This window comes from Fukomys damarensis, unplaced genomic scaffold, assembly GCF_012274545.1.
Source record: "Fukomys damarensis isolate Sample0158 unplaced genomic scaffold, DMR_v1.0_HiC HiC_scaffold_9, whole genome shotgun sequence".
In the NCBI taxonomy this organism is placed as follows: domain Eukaryota; kingdom Metazoa; phylum Chordata; class Mammalia; order Rodentia; family Bathyergidae; genus Fukomys; species Fukomys damarensis.
The window spans coordinates 22,516,014-22,532,905 of NW_022900921.1; the positions used below are offsets into that span (position 1 = coordinate 22,516,014).

Consider the following 16,892-nt stretch of genomic DNA (forward strand, 5'->3'; position numbering starts at 1 on the left):
ACTGAGGACTGAGGCAGGAGGATCACTGTGAGTTCCAGGCCAGCCTGGGCTGCATAGTGAGTTCCAGGTCAGTCTCAACTACATAGTGAGACCCTGCCTCAAAAAAAACCAAAAAAACAAAAAGTAAAAATAAAAAATAAAAAGAATTCATATATTAAGAATAAAAATCTCTGGAAAAATGTGGGCAGTATTCACAGAACTGAAACAAAAACAAGATCACTTAGAAACTACAAAACTGAGTTCATATTTTGCACAAGAGCTCAGAGATATTGCCAGGTGACACTTGTGAGTTAGGCACTAGAAGTAGAAAGTCTTGGTGTGGTGGCCACATTCTAGACCCTGGCTCCCAGTGTTCCAGGTCAGTATCCTGGTTTTGTGGGCACTGACCAGGCTTTGAGGGAACTGACTCACACCAAAGCTCACAGAGGCTCTTATGAGAGCTAGAATTAACTCCATTCTGCTAGTGTGTTCTGAGAAATGCGGTTACAATGGACAAGAGCAAGAACAAGAAGGAGGAAGAAAAGAATAGGGAAAGGAGAGAGGGAATGAAGTACAAGAGGGAAGAAAGGAAGGAGAAAAAAAGGAGGGAGGAAGGAAGGAAGGAAGGACGGACGGACGGAAGGAAGGAAGGACGGACGGAAGGAAGGAAGGAAAGCTATGCTACATGGTCAGGGCTGGTCTCTATGAAAGCAGAGTATCAACTCCTGGGCTGAAGGCAAAGCAAAGGGAAAAGAGATGTGGGGAGCGGACTTAACTGTGTTGAGGCCCAATGCTCTCCATATGAAAAAATATCTTCTCCATGACCTGAAATAGTTTCTGGCAGATTCCAGCGTTGCTTCACCTTGAAGACCCTACATAAACATATCCAAATTTCAGTGAGTTTCCTCTTTCACAGCTTGCAGCTGACCATGTCTTCTGGCTATTTGCTGTCCCACCAGAGCCATGCCAGAGTCCTTAGCGTCAACCCTTTGCGGGTCTCCCCACCCCACCCCACCTCTAGGTCACCTCGATGAGTCTAAAGCTTTCTAAATTACTCTGCTAGTATTCCCTGGGGTAATAGCTAAGGACGATTTCTTCCATTCATTCTGTAGGAAATTTATTCTGTAATTCTTAAGGGGTTACTTTTTTTCTAAATTATAGGGATTTAAGAGCGACCCCGCTCTCTGGTCTACAGAGTTTATTTCTTGGCTCAATCAATAAATTCCTGTTTACAGAGAAGAGACGCACTGGCCTTAAGCAGATGTTTTCCAGAGTTTAATTACACATTAACCATAATGGTTACAAGCACCAAAAGAGCCCATTGAAAAGCAAAGGTACTTAATGATATGGGCTTGGGGTAGAAGCAGGTGTTGGCTTGTGTTCACTAACTTGATCTAACTGTTCAATCGGAAGGAGGTACTAGCATCAGGCATAAACATTGCTTGTCATTAATAGTGAGAAATAGTGGTGTTTGGATGTAATTTTCCACATTCCTCTAGAAATGCAGATGTCCAAACTCCCCAGGCACATGTGTCTTTGACCCATTGTTTTAACAAGCTCAAGTAGATCAGCAAAGCGAAAACAAGTGGGAGCAGTTGCTTACTGGTCAGAGAAAATGGATATGGAGCCATTTTCCTTGTGCTAGGAATAGATTTGTCACATAAAACAGTTTGCCTAGTTAAATTTAAATTTCAGACAAGCACCAAATAATGCAACATTTGGGATATACTTAAAAAGCATTCGCCGTGTATCTGAAATTCAAATTTAGCCAGCTGCCCTCTGTTTTTATTTGCTACATCTGGTTGCCCTCTATAGGCATGAAACAGGAAAATGTAAACCCATCCTTCTCCGTGAGGCATGTTTCAAACATGCCTGCACAAATGCCCCATGACAGAAACAGGAGTCACACTGAGGCGGTGACTGGGAGTCAGAGTGAGGAGTGGCAGCTATGAGGGGCAGTGGGGAGAAGAACACTTCTCTGGCCCAGAAGGGAGTAGAAAGAGGAGCTGTGTTATTTACTAGGTCACCTTCCCAAAACCTCTGCTTCCGTGCTCTGAATGAGAAGCTGACTCGAAGAGGCGGTCAGCAGTGCAGGGAGCAAGATGTTTTCTCCACTCCTCTCTTCCTGGGATGTAAGATTGACCTTACAGAAGCTGGGGAAACAAGGTGGCAAAAATCAGCAACCTCTGGCCTTGAGATCCAGATAATTCAAGTAGGAAATGTCGGAGGGTTTTTCTCCCCAAAAAGTGTTAAGCCCTGTATCAGCGTATCCTTACCTGCAGGGGCTTCAAGGCTGTGCCATTTCACAGTCAGAAGACTCACAGCCCCACACAGCAACATGAGCTCCAGCTTTGCTCTGCCCTTGACCTCAAGTAGGAATGGGGCAATCTGATCACCTTCTCAGGCTCTCCATCTTCTCTCCTTTAAAGATTCATCACCAGAGACAGAGAGGAAGAGGAGGGCTGTTAGTCCCAGACTGTACTGGAAAAATACAATTTAATGAAAAAAATGATAAGACCTTCCAGCTCTAAACTTTGAGGAGTATAAGGCTACATTTTCCTACTAATTTAAGAAGGATCTTTTCCTGTTGATCACGACCTGCTGTCTGTAAGGGGACAGGATGTCCATTCTGTAATACTCTTCCTGCCAACTGTAGGAGCGAAGTATGTCAAGTCATGTACACATTCTCCCCAGACCTGCAGAGCTGATTAGTAAGGTGGGTAACTACAAATGATCTGTAGCCCCAGAAAAGAGATTTTTTTCCCCACCTAAATCTTATAGCTTCCCCAGGCACCAACCACGTGACCTGTGAATTGGAACTCTTCTCTAACTTATGTGCCATTTTCCTGTGCTAGGCTAAGCAAGCAGATCCCTGATTAAGTCCTCCTTTGGCTCCTCACTGTCCATCAGATAAAACTCAAACTGGTAGGCTGGGGCCCCGGGCCCATCTTGTGACACACTTCTGCACCCTGTCTGCCCCGGTATCTCCCTGGGACACAGTATCTCCCTTTGTAAATTGTTCCTTCCATCCAAAAAGCACCTATTACCTTCAGGAGCCAGCTCAGAGTGACCCCTTGGATGAGTCTTCCCAGAGACCCAGGTAGTCTACCCTGTCTCCTCCCACTTCACTGGGCTCCTTTTTCTCTAATGGCATGCTGTGATTTGGGAATGGTTTTAATGTGTCCCCTAAGGGCTGTGTTGGCAGCTTAGCCCTCAGTGTGACACAGTTAAGAAGTGTTGGGACCTGTAATAGCAGGCCTCATGGGAGAGTCCAAGACCAGCCCCTCCCCTTCATTCTGGCCTTCTCTCCTAGCATGTTTTCTCTGCCTCCCACACAAGCTCCTACAACGGAGGTTCCATTCCCATGAGGTGATGTGGCCAAGGAGACCCTCTCAGATTCAGTACTGTGCTGTTTTAACTTTCTGTCTCCTAACATATGAACTAAAATAACTCTTTTCTTTATAAGTACCTTACCTCTGATATTTCATTATAGTAGGAAAAAAGATTCATACATGGAACTTCTGACACTGCTTCATGAGTTGTTTACAGCCTTCTCTCCTGCTATTTCTGTGAAGCCCTCAAATGTTCTTCTATGCCATGTCTTATACATCTCTAAGTCCCCAGCACTTAGCACAAGGCTTGGCCAGAGTAGACGCTGTACTCTGTGTTGACTGCATTAGTGAATGAAGAAACTATATTTCACTCTTATCGTATTTTCACAGCCTGTTAATTACTGTGGAATGCAGCAGTTTATAATCTCTGAAGAGTCCTGCATACACCATTACTTACTAACCAGATGGGGCAAACTGGTTGCTGTGCAGTCAGTGCACAGGGCAAGTCACAGGCAGGGGACCTGCTTCCATTCTGGGTTCAATCCCGGAGTCTCTCCCTTAGAGACCTGGCTCCACGTCTGTCTGTCAAGCAAGGTACAGGGTGCTGGAGTCATCCTGCTGGAGGTAGAGAAAGGGACTGAGGCTCAGCCTGTACCCTCAGCTTGGAACACTCCCCTCTTCCCCACCACCACCGCTACCACTGCTGAGCCTGGCCAAAGATAGGAAGGAGCTGGCTGGCACTCTGTCCAGGTAACTGTCCCTGCCCCTTGGCCTTTTACCAGTTCCAAGAGGTGTCATTTCCCTAAAACCAGAGCTGCTTCATCAGAATGACTCATTAAAATATGAAAGTAATTAATTACCTTGCCCAGGATTGGGTCAAACAGGAGTCTCTGTGGTTGTCATTGCCTGTGGAATGTGGCTCAAACAGTTATAGAGAATAAGAGCCTGCTGAGGTAGAGGAAGATTTACTACAAATGGGGTGGTCAGTGACCCCCAAAACAACAGCCCAGATGGCCACAATGAACAACCAGGCCTGTTTTATCCTCCTGAGAGTCACATACTCAACACGCCCTTCACACACACACACACACACACACACACACACACACACACGAGCAGAATAACCCTGACCCGTACAACAGCCTTGTAACTCTGGCTTTATGGACCCTCCAGATCATTGTTACCAATTCCCACCTGCTACCATGGTCTCCATCCTTGGTGATATCTGCAGAATAAGTGACTCTGAAAACTCCCACTTTCTGGCCCATTTTCTTGAACACAGTGATTATGTGCTAGTAAAATGACCTAGATATGAAACAGGGTCCACCTAGATAGACACCATGAATTTCTCTAGTTCTTTTCTTCTCCACCTCCTGATCTATCTCCTTTTTAATCTAATAACAAAGAGTTTTTGCTTGACCAAAATTTTGTCTTGCTCTTAACCTTTCACCTAGGCCTATCTGTGCATGCCCACCCCAGATTTCCCTCCAGACCTTTCTCCACACTTTCAGTGAGAGGATGAACTTTAATGAGGACCAGGAGGTCCTTGGGTCAAATTTTACCTTAGACGGCTATGGGAGCTTACGTAAATTAGTTGTTTGGGACTGTTGCTTATATGGGGATAATATCACCTAGTAACCAGTCAGCCTAGTACCTGGGATACAATCAGCCTGAATTCCTTTTCATTTCCTCTGAGTAAGTCATCTGGCTGCTTTTTGTCTTTCTAATTTCCTAGAGTCTGTGGAAGGAAAGAGTATGGGTGAAGTGGGGGTGAGGTCCGAGCCTTTTATAGCTATTGAACATCTATCAACAAGAGGCATCCCATATTAAAACAATCTGCCTGAGAACCTAAGAGGTACTAGTATCCAACTTCCACCTTTAATAACTCTCTCCTTCCACAATTCCTTTCCCTGTCCCCTTCCTCATTCAACTACAACCAGAGGATGTGTGATACCAAACATTACTCAAGGAGAAGAATGACTAATTGAAAAAAATGACTCCATTTATGCAAAATCCATTGGGCCCATGCCAGGCATGGGACTTGACTCTGGGTCTCAGGAATGATGAGGCGTCCTGACCTGAATTTGCCATCTAGTGGCTTTGTGTGTAAATGGGTACTATCTGAAGGAGGCAAGGGTATGGGTGTAGACATGCAGGATTGTACCTAAATCATTACAATATAATGTGATCAACATGATTATAGAGACCAATCCAAAGTACCATGCTGACACACCCAAAACAAGGATAAGCAAAGAAGGGTGAGGTGGCAGAAGCTTCCCCAGAGGAGGAGCTGTAATTTATAGTGAATAACAATTCACCAGGTGGCCATGTGGTGAACAGATGATCCCAAGGTTGCCTGTGGGCTGAGTGCCCTTACAAGTGATCATGGGATGTGGGCTTCAATGCAGAGGGTCAGAGAGAGCTGGGGTGGAGTCCAAGAGAAGAGTGTGGTGAGGTGCAGGGCTCAGGGTACCAGGCACAGCATGGGCCGCCAACCCTGGTCCAGAGTCACCACTTAAGAGCAGTGAGACCTCAGCCACACACAACATTCATCTGAACTGTGGCAACTGGTTCAAAATGCATTCCGGAAATGTTCAGCAAATGAACAACTAGACAAATGAGTGGACATCTCCATCTATAACGTGGATGAGTAGAACTCCAACTGTCTCATGCAATTATGAGAAGGATGAACTGTGACAACAGAGACGTGAAATGTCTTATAAACTATAAAATGCTATGTTGAGATCACAGAGCAGCTGGTGATGGAGTGGTGATGCCGCCGACCTGCAGCAGCTTTAACTGAAGGCCATAAACAGGTCGTTTCTCTCTACTGGCATATTACCAGGACTAGTAGGACTATTGTTGGAGAAATATTTTACATCCTAAAGGGGAGCAAATACAGTAAGACTTTTAGGTAATAAGAATCTGCAGTAGACTGGGTGCAAAAATAGTCAAGGGGGGATAGGGGCGGAAGTATCCAACAACCATCCCATGTTGGCAGTAACATGAGAGACACTGATGGCAGAGTCCCACTCCTTATTTTAAAGGAGGAAAAATGGAAGCCCAGAGACAGTCCACTGTCACCATGTGCACCTGGATGAAGTTGTAATATGAACATTAGTAATCTTAATCTTACTATGGAAGGAGCCTCTACATTAGATCCTGTGAAATAAATACAATAATTATCTTCCCTGACAGATAAGAAAACAGAGCCTCAAATAGTAGTTTGTCAGGGGTCACTTGGTAAGTAAGGGTTTTGATTGGTGTTTTCCTACTGCCAGGGCAGCCAGAGTCCACAGTTAAAGAGTACTTTGAAAGAAGTAAATTGTTTAATTTATTTTGAGGAGAGGAGATTTAACTAAAATGAAGATGACTTCCATTGGACACAGGACCTAGAGAACCTACAACAATGTCTCTTTCCTGGAAGTGAAATGTGTAAGGGTTCTTTCAGTCCAAGCCCAGCCCTACAGATGGGAATGCTGCCGCTGAAGATGCCACTGTTCCTGAGCATCCTCACTCCCTCTCGCTCATTAGCTGACACCCTCAAGTCAAGGTTAATGCATGTCAGGATTGAGAGTTAATCATTGCACCATTACAGACATTGATTTCCCCCAGGAGGACCATTAGAGATGGGAGCTGGAGAGGAGAGAAAAAGGCTGAGGAGAGAAAGAGGCCATCTCACATCACCCAGGCTGGGCTTCCCACTGCTAGAACATACGCTCCAGGAAACCTCCTTGTCTCTTTGAGGTGATCTCCAAGCTAGATGTTTTGCCATAGTCTCTGTGTGCCTGCATTTCTCAGTTATCAAACCCCTACCCCCACCTGGCAGTCTTAGTGGTTTCTAAAAGAGCTTACAGAAAACCTTTCAGATGCACAATGTATTTAGTCCTCAGTCTGTGCCAAGCACTTGGATGCAAGGATAAGGGCAGGGACTGACCACAGTGACTAATCAATAACACATGGTATCTGACTTCAAGGAGCTTTTAATACTGGGAAAGAGAAACACATGCAACCAGCTCCAGCACTTGGTCACGATATGGAGGGCAAAGAGATTCATTTGAACTAGAACATTCTGGGAAGGAAGAAGTACTTGAAGTGTGTCTAGAGGCATGAATAAGCTTTCAAGCTTATTGAAATGGGAAAGGAAAGGGTATTCCAGGGGAAGGAAGCAGAAAAGTAAAACCAGAGCAAGGAAAGTACAGAGCATTTGTTATATCAGGATCTAGGGAGCAGCATATTGAAAGTGAGTTGTAGTGGGATAAAAGCTAGGGGAGACCATTGAGAAAGACCACGGAGGGCCAAAAATAAGATTAGATGGAATATTGAACTTATTAGAGGCAGTGGTGAGCAATTGGTGTCTTTTGAGGAAAAGAGTGACATGATCAGGCATGTATTTTAGAAAGGAGGCTGGGGAAAGTGTGCAACAGATGGGAGCAAATGGAGGCAAGAAGACCAAGGTGGAAGGCCTTTAGGGACATCAACAGGAAACAGTAAGGATATGCTGGTGAGTTCATAAAGGAGTTGATCTTCAAGAATGAGAAAGGCTTTCATCTATCCATCTGAGATCTCTAGTATCCCATATGCCTGAAGACAGGTCAAGCCAGGAGATTTCTGGTAAATGGTCTCACCTTGGCATTTCTGGTTTCACCTTTAAGTATCTCCTGAAGCAGGCTCCCCACTAGTCAGGGAAGATTGCAGGAAGGGCTGGCTGGGTTGTTCCTCTGGAGGCCTCTCAGGGTAAATAATAGGCCTCCCATCTTATACACACTATTATTCAAAGGGAGGACAGCCCCAGGAAACCAGGGTTACTTCTGCAGCCAAGAGATCAGGGAGACACAAAGATCTGAAAGGTGTTGGCAAAGGAGAGGTGGAGGTTGTTTACCATGATTCCCAAGGCTTGTTCAGGGTGGAGGCCACTTATTAAATGCCTTCCATGTGCCCTGTGATCCAGTGGATATTTTGCATATTGCTGATCCTTACAGTAACTGTGTGATGTAGGCATAACTAACCCCTTCTGTCAATGAAAAGACTGAAGTTTGGAGGTGCAAAGAAGTGACTTGATCAGGGTCACAAAATTTGGAATTGGGAAAGTCTAGGTTCAGGCCTCTATCAAAAGCCCACATTCCAATCTCTACACCAGAGGTTCTCATTTTTGGCACTGTTGACACTTCTGGCCAAATGGCTCTTTGTTTGGGGGGCTTTCTGTATACAGTAAGGTATTTAGCAGCATCTCCAGTCTCAGCCTTCCAGTTGCTGGTGGCACCCCACCCCCACCCCCCGCCGGGTTGGGACCACCAAAACATCTCCAGGCATTAATTGCTAGAGGTCTCTAGGGGGCAAAATCACTGCTTTCAACCCTGATTGAAAAACCACTGCTCCACCCTATCACCTTCCCCAAAGACTGGCATTTATGATTCTCATCCCCACTAATCCAAAATCCTTGCAAAATGACCCTCCTCTTCCTCTTTTGCCTATGAACCTACTACCTCATGCACCTACACATTTCAGGAGTTTTGTGAGGGGAGACTAGGGCTCTAGTCCTGGCCCTGCTGTGTGAACTATAGTCATCTGCCTCCCTGCGGGCCTTGACTAACAGTTCTTGACCAAGGATGCACCTGATAGTTACTGGGAAGTTTTTTTATTGTTTGGTATCTGTTCATTTCTTTTATTTTTGGTATTCAAAGTAAAACTACCGTTTCCCTACCCCAAACTTACTGAAGCTCCTGGTTAACACCTGACCTGAAGCGTACCCCAGGTTCATTTTAACCCCACCTTTCACCTTCATTCATGAACTCAATTTGATTCATTTATATAACTCTCCATCATTTCTTCAGTCCATCGTGTATGCCAGACACCATACCATATTAGGGACTGGGGCTCAGACAGGGCTCTTAGCCAGTGATTGAAGATCAGGGAATGCACGTAGTTCACAGCACAGGACCTGCTGAAAAGGAGCCGTGCTCAACACACTACAGAGAATAGAAAGGGAGTGACCAGCTTCCTGTGTGTCTGGAAGAAGGTCACGGAGGGGACTATGGACTGTGAATGTGTATAGGGGAAGTAAGTTACCCCTGTTTATTTATAGGTCAAGCTATCTGGTGTCTGTGCACATGTAGGGGAAGGAGGGTTACGAATACAGAAGCACATATTATATATGTGTGGCTGTGTGAATAATATATAGCAGTGGTGGTGAACCTATGACACGCATGCTGCATGGGCTGTTTGTTATCATTGAAAGGTCTGAAGGTTCTCCATCACCAGTATATATTGTGTCCATGCTCATCTGTGTCTTTGTGTGTGAACGATGTGTATGCACCTTGTGTGTGCATGTGTGCCTGTGCAAGGTATGTGTATAGAGAGTGTGCGTGTGTGTGTGTGTGTGTGTGTGTGTGTTTGTAAAGGGTCAAAAAGTAGGAAGGCTTCTTAGGCCCCTAGATGCAGCTCAAAGGGTGGGGAAAGAAGGGACAGGCCTTCCAGGAAAAGGGAGATGGCATGGTATGCAAAGACAGAGAGGTGTGCCTGGGGTTCAGCAGCTACAGGGCAAGGCCGGAGAGAAGAGAGGATGAGGATTCAGTTGGAGCCATTCTAGAAGGATCTTGCTAGAGATCTTGGCCTTTTCTTAAGGAAGGCATTCCAGATATTTGGACAGACAGGGCCAACAGCAAAGTAGCACCTCTGGGGAGCCCCAGGCAGAGGATCTGGCAAGGCCGCTGTCATGACCACACCTGAGTTGGAAAAACCACACCTGAGGTTTACAAAGAAAATCCATACTAGAGGCATTAGAAGCTGGTGTTCTCAGGCTGTGCTTGAAGTGACACAGAAGTAGTAAACAGGGCAGGAGCCTCTGGCAAAATAGACTTGATTAATTTCTCTAACTTGGTAAGACTGGTTTTTGAAGCATCTCCAAAATTAGCTGCTCTGTGCAAACTGAGCCCCTTTGCCAAATTACCTCCCTGTCTTCTACCCATTCCAGTTCCTTCCACCCACCTCACTCTAAGCCAGGTGCCTCTAACCTCAGCAGAGGAATAATCACCACCCAATAAAGCCACTTCCTACAGCTCTACCCAGAGTGGATCTCCTCAGCCAAGGGGATCTCAATTCAGTCTGGATGGGCTGCTGCTAAGCAGGACATGAAAAGTTATTCACGAGGCTGAGAGCTCAGTTCTGGGAAGAGCCATGGACCAGAGCACAGTCAGCTTTGCCAGTTGAGTGTCCCTGAGCAAGGCATCCTGCTTCCCTGGCTCACTGTTTCCTAAGACAGGAATTCCCAAATGCTACTGATTTGAACTGAAGTGATTCGTTCAAAAGACTATACCTACAGGTTGAATCTCCTTCATTTGAAATGCTTGGGACCAGAAGTGTTTCAGATTGTTCTGGATTTTGGAATCTTTATATATATGTAAATATGTGTGTATGTGTGTGTGTGTATGTGTGTGTGTGTGTGTGTGTGTGTGTGTGTGTGTGTGTACACTGGGGGATGGGACTCCCCCATATTTTTTTTTGTGGATGGGACTCAAATCTAAATGACATGAAATGCATTTAAGTTTTATGCATACCTTATATAAACACCCTGATGATAATTTTATACAATATTTTTAGTGCACCTGCCTTTTGACTGTGATCTACCACCTGAGGTCAGGTGTAGAAATTTTCACTTGTGGCATCATGTCAGTGCTCAAAAAGTTTCCTATTTTAGAGCATTTCAGATTTTAGAGTTTTGGATAAGGAGTGTTCAACCTGCATCTCCTATATGCCAGACACAGTATACCTCAGGACGCAAAACAGATAGATAAAGACCCTACCTTGTCCCTGCCCATGAGAACCAAGACCTGTCATGTAAAGGTACAAGATCCCAATAATGAATGTAACTGTACTGTATACCTAAAATGTACCAATAAACTCAATTTAAAAAAAAAAGACCCTATCTTCATAGAGTAGGCCATGCTTTCTAGAAGGAAAAGGCCAATCGATAATGAAAAAAAAAAACATAATAAATGATTACTATGGAGAATGGAAGGAGATAAGATATAGAAAAAAATTTAAAAGGTAAGGGAACAAAATGGCTAGGATGGCAAATATTAAAACACACAAGGTGCTGATGGGGGCAGAAGTAATTAGAAAGATGCTGATGTAGACCAGGTAGGAGATGGGGTGGACCAAACCAGGAGTTGTGGGAGTGGTGTCTACAGACTCCATGGGGCAACTGTGCCAGGTGCTCCAGTGGCCAGAGCAACTCAGGATTGTCATAAACATCCTAACTAGATACTCAGGCTCTCATCCTAGGTTGATGTCTCAGGGAAAGGACCTGGATTTTGGGGGGATCACTCTATCCACTGGGATCTGTCCCATTTCTGCAGCCACTCTGTAGCACTGCTAATGACTATGACCCAGTGATTACCCTGAATAGCCCAGCAGGGCCATGCCATGGGAAAGACCAGGTACCTTGTCCAGGACAACTCACCCTCTCAGGATCAGCAAATCCAGGTGCTTCCCCTCTGTAAGGCAAACCATGTGCCTCAGTGTTCTCCTCAGTGTTTCAAATGTCCAATGGCCCCAGCGAATCCAACATCACTCAGGCTGTCAGCCCTGGGAGTGTGCCTGAACCTCAACTTTATCCTGATATTATGGACTCAATATTCATTCCCTGTTCCAAATTTGTGTGCTGGAACCTGATCCCCAGTGTAATGATTTTCACAGACAGGATCTTTGGAAAATAATTGCATTTCTATGAGGGCATGAGGTCCCTATGTTGGGATTAGCACCCCTATAAGATGATGAAGAGTTACAAGGGAGCAAGCTCTCTCACTCCCTCCAAGCCCTGTAAGGCCACAGAAAGTGGCCAACTGCAAGTGCAAGGTCCCAAGAAAAGAAAGAGAGGGGGGAGGGAGGGAGGGAGGGAGGGAAGGAGATGGGAAGGGAAGGGAAGAAAAGGGACGTGTTACTCAGCCCTCACTTCCTGCGCTGAGGATTTAACTCAGTGGTTCTGCTGCCTGCATCATAAGTGCAAGGACCCAAGTTCAATCCCTGGTACAAAGAAAGAAAGAAGAAAGAAAGAGAGAGACAGAGAGAGAGAGAGAGAGAGAGAGAGAGAAAACAAATCAGCCAGCACCTTGATCTTAGACTTCTCAGCCTTCAGAACTGTGTAGACATAAATATCTACTGTTTAAACCACCTAGCTCATGAAATTTTGTTTTAGCAGCCCAAGTTAATAACACCTGAGATTAATAATGCAAAGACCACTAGAGATTAATAGTACCACCCCACTAGAGAAGAAAATGTGGCTTGATATTCAAAGGCTTCATAAGCACAAAATATAAAGGACAAAGGAGACTGTGGTGCTGCAGAAAGAGAACCTGTGGGAACTACTAGAACTAGTGAGCTCTATCACATTAGACACATAGGTCAACTTCTTAGGAGTAAACTGACTTGGTCAGTAGGTTTTGGTGTCTGTCCTAAAGATACATAAAAATGTCTCAAGGAGAAGCCAGATGTGTGGCCTATACACCACCCTCATCCTCTTCAACATATTTACCTGTCTTAGATGCTAGGCTCCTTAAGAAGCCTTCTTTTTTAAAATAAAAATACTGTTTAATAAAAATAGCTCAAAACTCCATTGAATAAAGAAATCTTTGAGGCCTTGTTCAGCTCTAAGATTCTATGATGCTGTCTCTGTTACTTGGTTAAGAAGAGTAGAAACAAAATCAGGTGCACTGTAAGTTGACATCAATGAGAAGACCAAGTCTTTAAGAGAATTAGTGGAGTAATGGGAAAAAATGTAGATGCCATAAAACCTGACTTAATTTGGATTAAATAGTAAAGGGAACTTATCAGATTATTTACCACTAAGGGAGAAAAACCAATATCCTTCTTGAGGCAAGGCTTGATCTAGCAGGTTACTCAGTGCTCCCTGTCTCATGACTTGAAGATTTTAGTGATACTAGCTTCACTATTAGGCCTCATATGGAGTTTCAGTAGCTCTCAGCAGCTCCAAGTGCCCCCTCACAACAGTGAAACAGATGCTTAAATTCCAGATCTTCCATCCTTATATATTTTTCCTCTAAGAGAAAACCAAAAGTGTAAGTCTTCTCTTTCCCAAGAGCCCTTACAAGTAAGTCTCAATAACCTATCCTGAAATAATCACTAGGACCAATGGGGTGGGATAGATTGCTCAGATTCCACTTATCAGGAATCACCCCTAAAATTGGTGAGCTCCATGCAAATCATGGTCTTGAGAGGGAAAGGGTTACACACAAGAAAATCTGAATACAGATAAGCCAGTGAAGGGTGATGCATGCAGGGCAGCAGAAATATCCAGTGTCTAGAGCACCTAGTGACTGTACATGTTTCATGGTTGATCAGCCTTCTATGTATATTAGTAGAGCCTATGAAATCAGTGGAGTATGTACCATTTATCCCATTTCTAGAGAAGAAAAACAAAAACCCAGAAAGGTCAAGCTGGACCAAGAGCAACTTCTGATTCCAACACGAATCACGAATCAACACGTTTACCAAAAACGATATAGGCACTTAATGACATTGCTGTCCATCTACTGAAAAGCTTAAAAAGGAAATTTGGGAGGATAGAATGGTCTCAAGAATTAATAAGCTTCTAGATATGCACCCAATAGTATGGAAAGTAAAGACCTGAAGAGATAGTTGTACCCCTCTGTTCTTAGCAGCATGACACATAATAGCCAAAAAGTAGAAACAACACAAGCACCCATCAAAGTAAGAATAAACAAACTACAATATATTTATCCTTATAAAGGAAGGACATTCTAATACTTGCACAACATGAATCAACCTAGAAAATATGATGCTGAGAACTAAGCCAAAAATAGTGTGTGATTCCATTAACACGATGTGCTTAGAATGATTTGATTCATAGAGCCAAAAAGTAGAATGCTGGTTGGCAAGGGTGGGGAGAGGAGTTATTGTTTAGAGGGTACTAATGAAAAAGTTCCGGGGCTGGGTAGTGCTGATAGTTACAAATCATGTGAATATAACTAATGCCATTGCATTTTACACTTACAATGATTAAAACAGTAAGTTTTATGTTATGTATATTTCATTACACACAAAAAAATATTAGGGAGGAATTGTTACAGGTTTCCCAAAGATAAACAAGAGCTTAATTCAACCAGTCCTTTGAGGGGCTGCTGCCCTCCTCTTCGGCATGAAGTGAGCACAATAGGGAAGGCCTTGGAGACAGGTATGGGACTGAGCACATCAGACGCTGCTGACCAGACTTTTAATGGACAGTCGGAAGTGATCCTCATATATTCAGAAATGGGATGTAGATGCAGGATATTTTTTTCTCCCTGGATGTGGCAACTTTAGAACTGGTGTCAAGTTGCAATGGCAAACAGAAAATGGAAGAAATGAAGAAAGAATTGATTTCTCCAGCTCTTGTTTTTCACCAGACCAAAAAATACACCCAGATGTGGAAACCAATATCCAAAATTAATTGCATGTGGTTTGCATACAATTCCCTGGTGAACAACCAGCAGTGAGAATTCACTGAACTCCTCCAATCTTAACCCCAACTTTACCCTATAGCCTCTCCAGCATTTTGAGGTGCCCAGGGACACAAACACTGCCCAGGATCCCAGAAAAAGCAAACAAGCCCCAGAGACTGTCTTATTTAACTCCTCCTCTTTTACATATAAGGGACAACTGGCAGAAGTGACTGGTGCTAGGCCACATCTCTTGGTTCAGGCTTATATCAGAAGTTGCCTGGACCACTGCCTTCACTAGCTGAGCATCCTGCCTTTAATTTCTGTAATTCTAATCTTTCTACCTGATAGCCACCAGGGTGGTCGTTCTATAATACAAATCTGATCATGTCACTTCTCTGTTTTAACTCTCTAGTTCCCATAAACTAAAGCTCAAATTCCTGGCAAGGGCATTCAGAGATGACCGTGAGGCCCCCTGCTTACTTCGCCAATCTTGCTCAAGCTACACTGACCCACAGTTCAGAATTCCATGCTGCTCACACTATCCTCTCCACCTAGAAGGCTTTTCTTCCTGAGGACCTCTACTCAGCTTTCAGGATCTGTTCCAGTATCTACTCTTCTGGAAACATTCCTGACCTCCTCACTCTTATCCTAGACAGAAGCAACTCTTCTTTACTTATGACCTGCACCTTCACTTCTACCACTCAAACTATTGCTATTAACTAGGTACCATTTCAGTTAGTTTTTAGTCATGGAATATATTCTTCTAATGTTTTATGTGATCACATCTTCTTGAGTAGTCTTGTACTCAGTCTTCATGTGTTGGAGTTTTACAGAATCGTGGTTTTTAAACAGCTCAAGGATGAAGCACATGAGACTGTATAACAACCGTACCTGGCAAACTGTGTTCCCTGAGCGAAATCCTCCCCATTGCCAGTTTTTATAGATAAAGTTTTATTGGAACACAGCCATGCTCATTTATCATCTGTGGCGATTTCTTTTCCCCAAGGGCAGAGTTGAAGAGTTATAAAAGAGGCTACATGGCCCACAAAGTTGAAGATATTTACTATCTGGACCTTTTCAGAAACTGTTTGCTGACAGTTCATAGGAAAAGGAACATGTCTGATTTATACCTGGAACATATGTGCCACCTGTTAAATAATTTTGAGTGAATGAATAATCATATTCTTCGCTGAGGAGATTTGAAAACAGGGGTAGATTGCGGAAGAAGCAAAGCTAGAGCAGGGTATGGGTTTTCAGGAAGGGCCTGGAGGGTTTGGAGCTTTGTACCATGGGAGAAGGACCATGCATTAGCCACAGGTATCTTCTGACACTCTGATGGCAGAAAAGTGGTTCCTGGCTTCAAATAGGAGATGGCATCTCTGTCCAGTGAACAGGGGAATACTTTTTCCCTAAGCTGGGGTTGGCTCTTAGGTAGGTCAGCACTGAGTACAAAGGAATGAAAACCAATCTCTAGGGTCTGCTGGCTCTCCCTGCTTTTTCTCTTTTTCTGACCAAGAAGCACAGACCTTGACCACTCTGCGACCCAGGCAGCTGCATGTTTCCCCTGTGGACTTGAACACAAGCTCTCCCTGAATATTCCCAGGCACTGAGAAAGCTGTTTAGATTGTAATTTGAAACGCAGGGAGGTTAATTATGTTGCTACACACATCGAAACTGGCTCCCACCCTGAGCCAAATTCCTAACCCCTGTGTGAACTTCATACCCTGCCCCTGCCTGGGGCAAACATATCTAGGCAGAATATTTCTTTACTCTTGCTCCACAAGGACTCTGCTATGGCATGCTGCCCTAATGAGTGCTTTCCATGGATCACTCTAGCATCTTTTTTTGGAACCCCAACAAGTACCTTTAAGGGGCTCCCTGGCCACCACTTTTGGGGCAACTCCAGGCATGGATTTGACCAGATGGAGCACAACTGCCTCTGGCTGGCTAGGGTCATAGCGCTGTAGTCCCTGCTGGGGACTCTGCTAAGGGTCACCAAAGGAACACAGACATGACAACCCGGACACTGTATCATCAGGGAGACAGGGGAGGGGTAAAAGAAAGAAAGGAGGAAAGCTGTGGAAAGCTTTGGAGAACAAAACAATGAGAACTTATATATATA

The 16,892-nt window shown here is 44.3% G+C and overlaps 2 protein-coding genes across 7 annotated transcripts in view; one reads left to right on the forward strand and one right to left on the reverse strand.

Moving 5' to 3' along the window:
• LOC104860873 overlaps positions 1–16,892 on the reverse strand; it is a 100,431-nt gene that overhangs the window by 13,077 nt on the left and 70,462 nt on the right. For 5 of the 6 annotated variants that reach the window (XR_779829.3, XR_004516412.1, XR_004516413.1 and 2 more), the window contains exons 3-6: positions 3,773–3,929; positions 2,256–2,400; positions 2,007–2,132; positions 756–851 (exon numbers count right to left, since the gene is read on the reverse strand). The gene's annotated coding sequence lies outside the window, so the exon portion shown is untranslated. Of the gene's footprint in view, positions 1–755; positions 852–1,998; positions 2,133–2,255; positions 2,401–3,772; positions 3,930–16,892 lie in introns of all 6 variants that reach the window. The other variant, XR_004516410.1, reaches the window with a different exon arrangement.
• Positions 1–16,892, forward strand: part of Gabrp (gamma-aminobutyric acid type A receptor subunit pi) — a 64,570-nt gene that overhangs the window by 12,521 nt on the left and 35,157 nt on the right. The window lies entirely within an intron of this gene.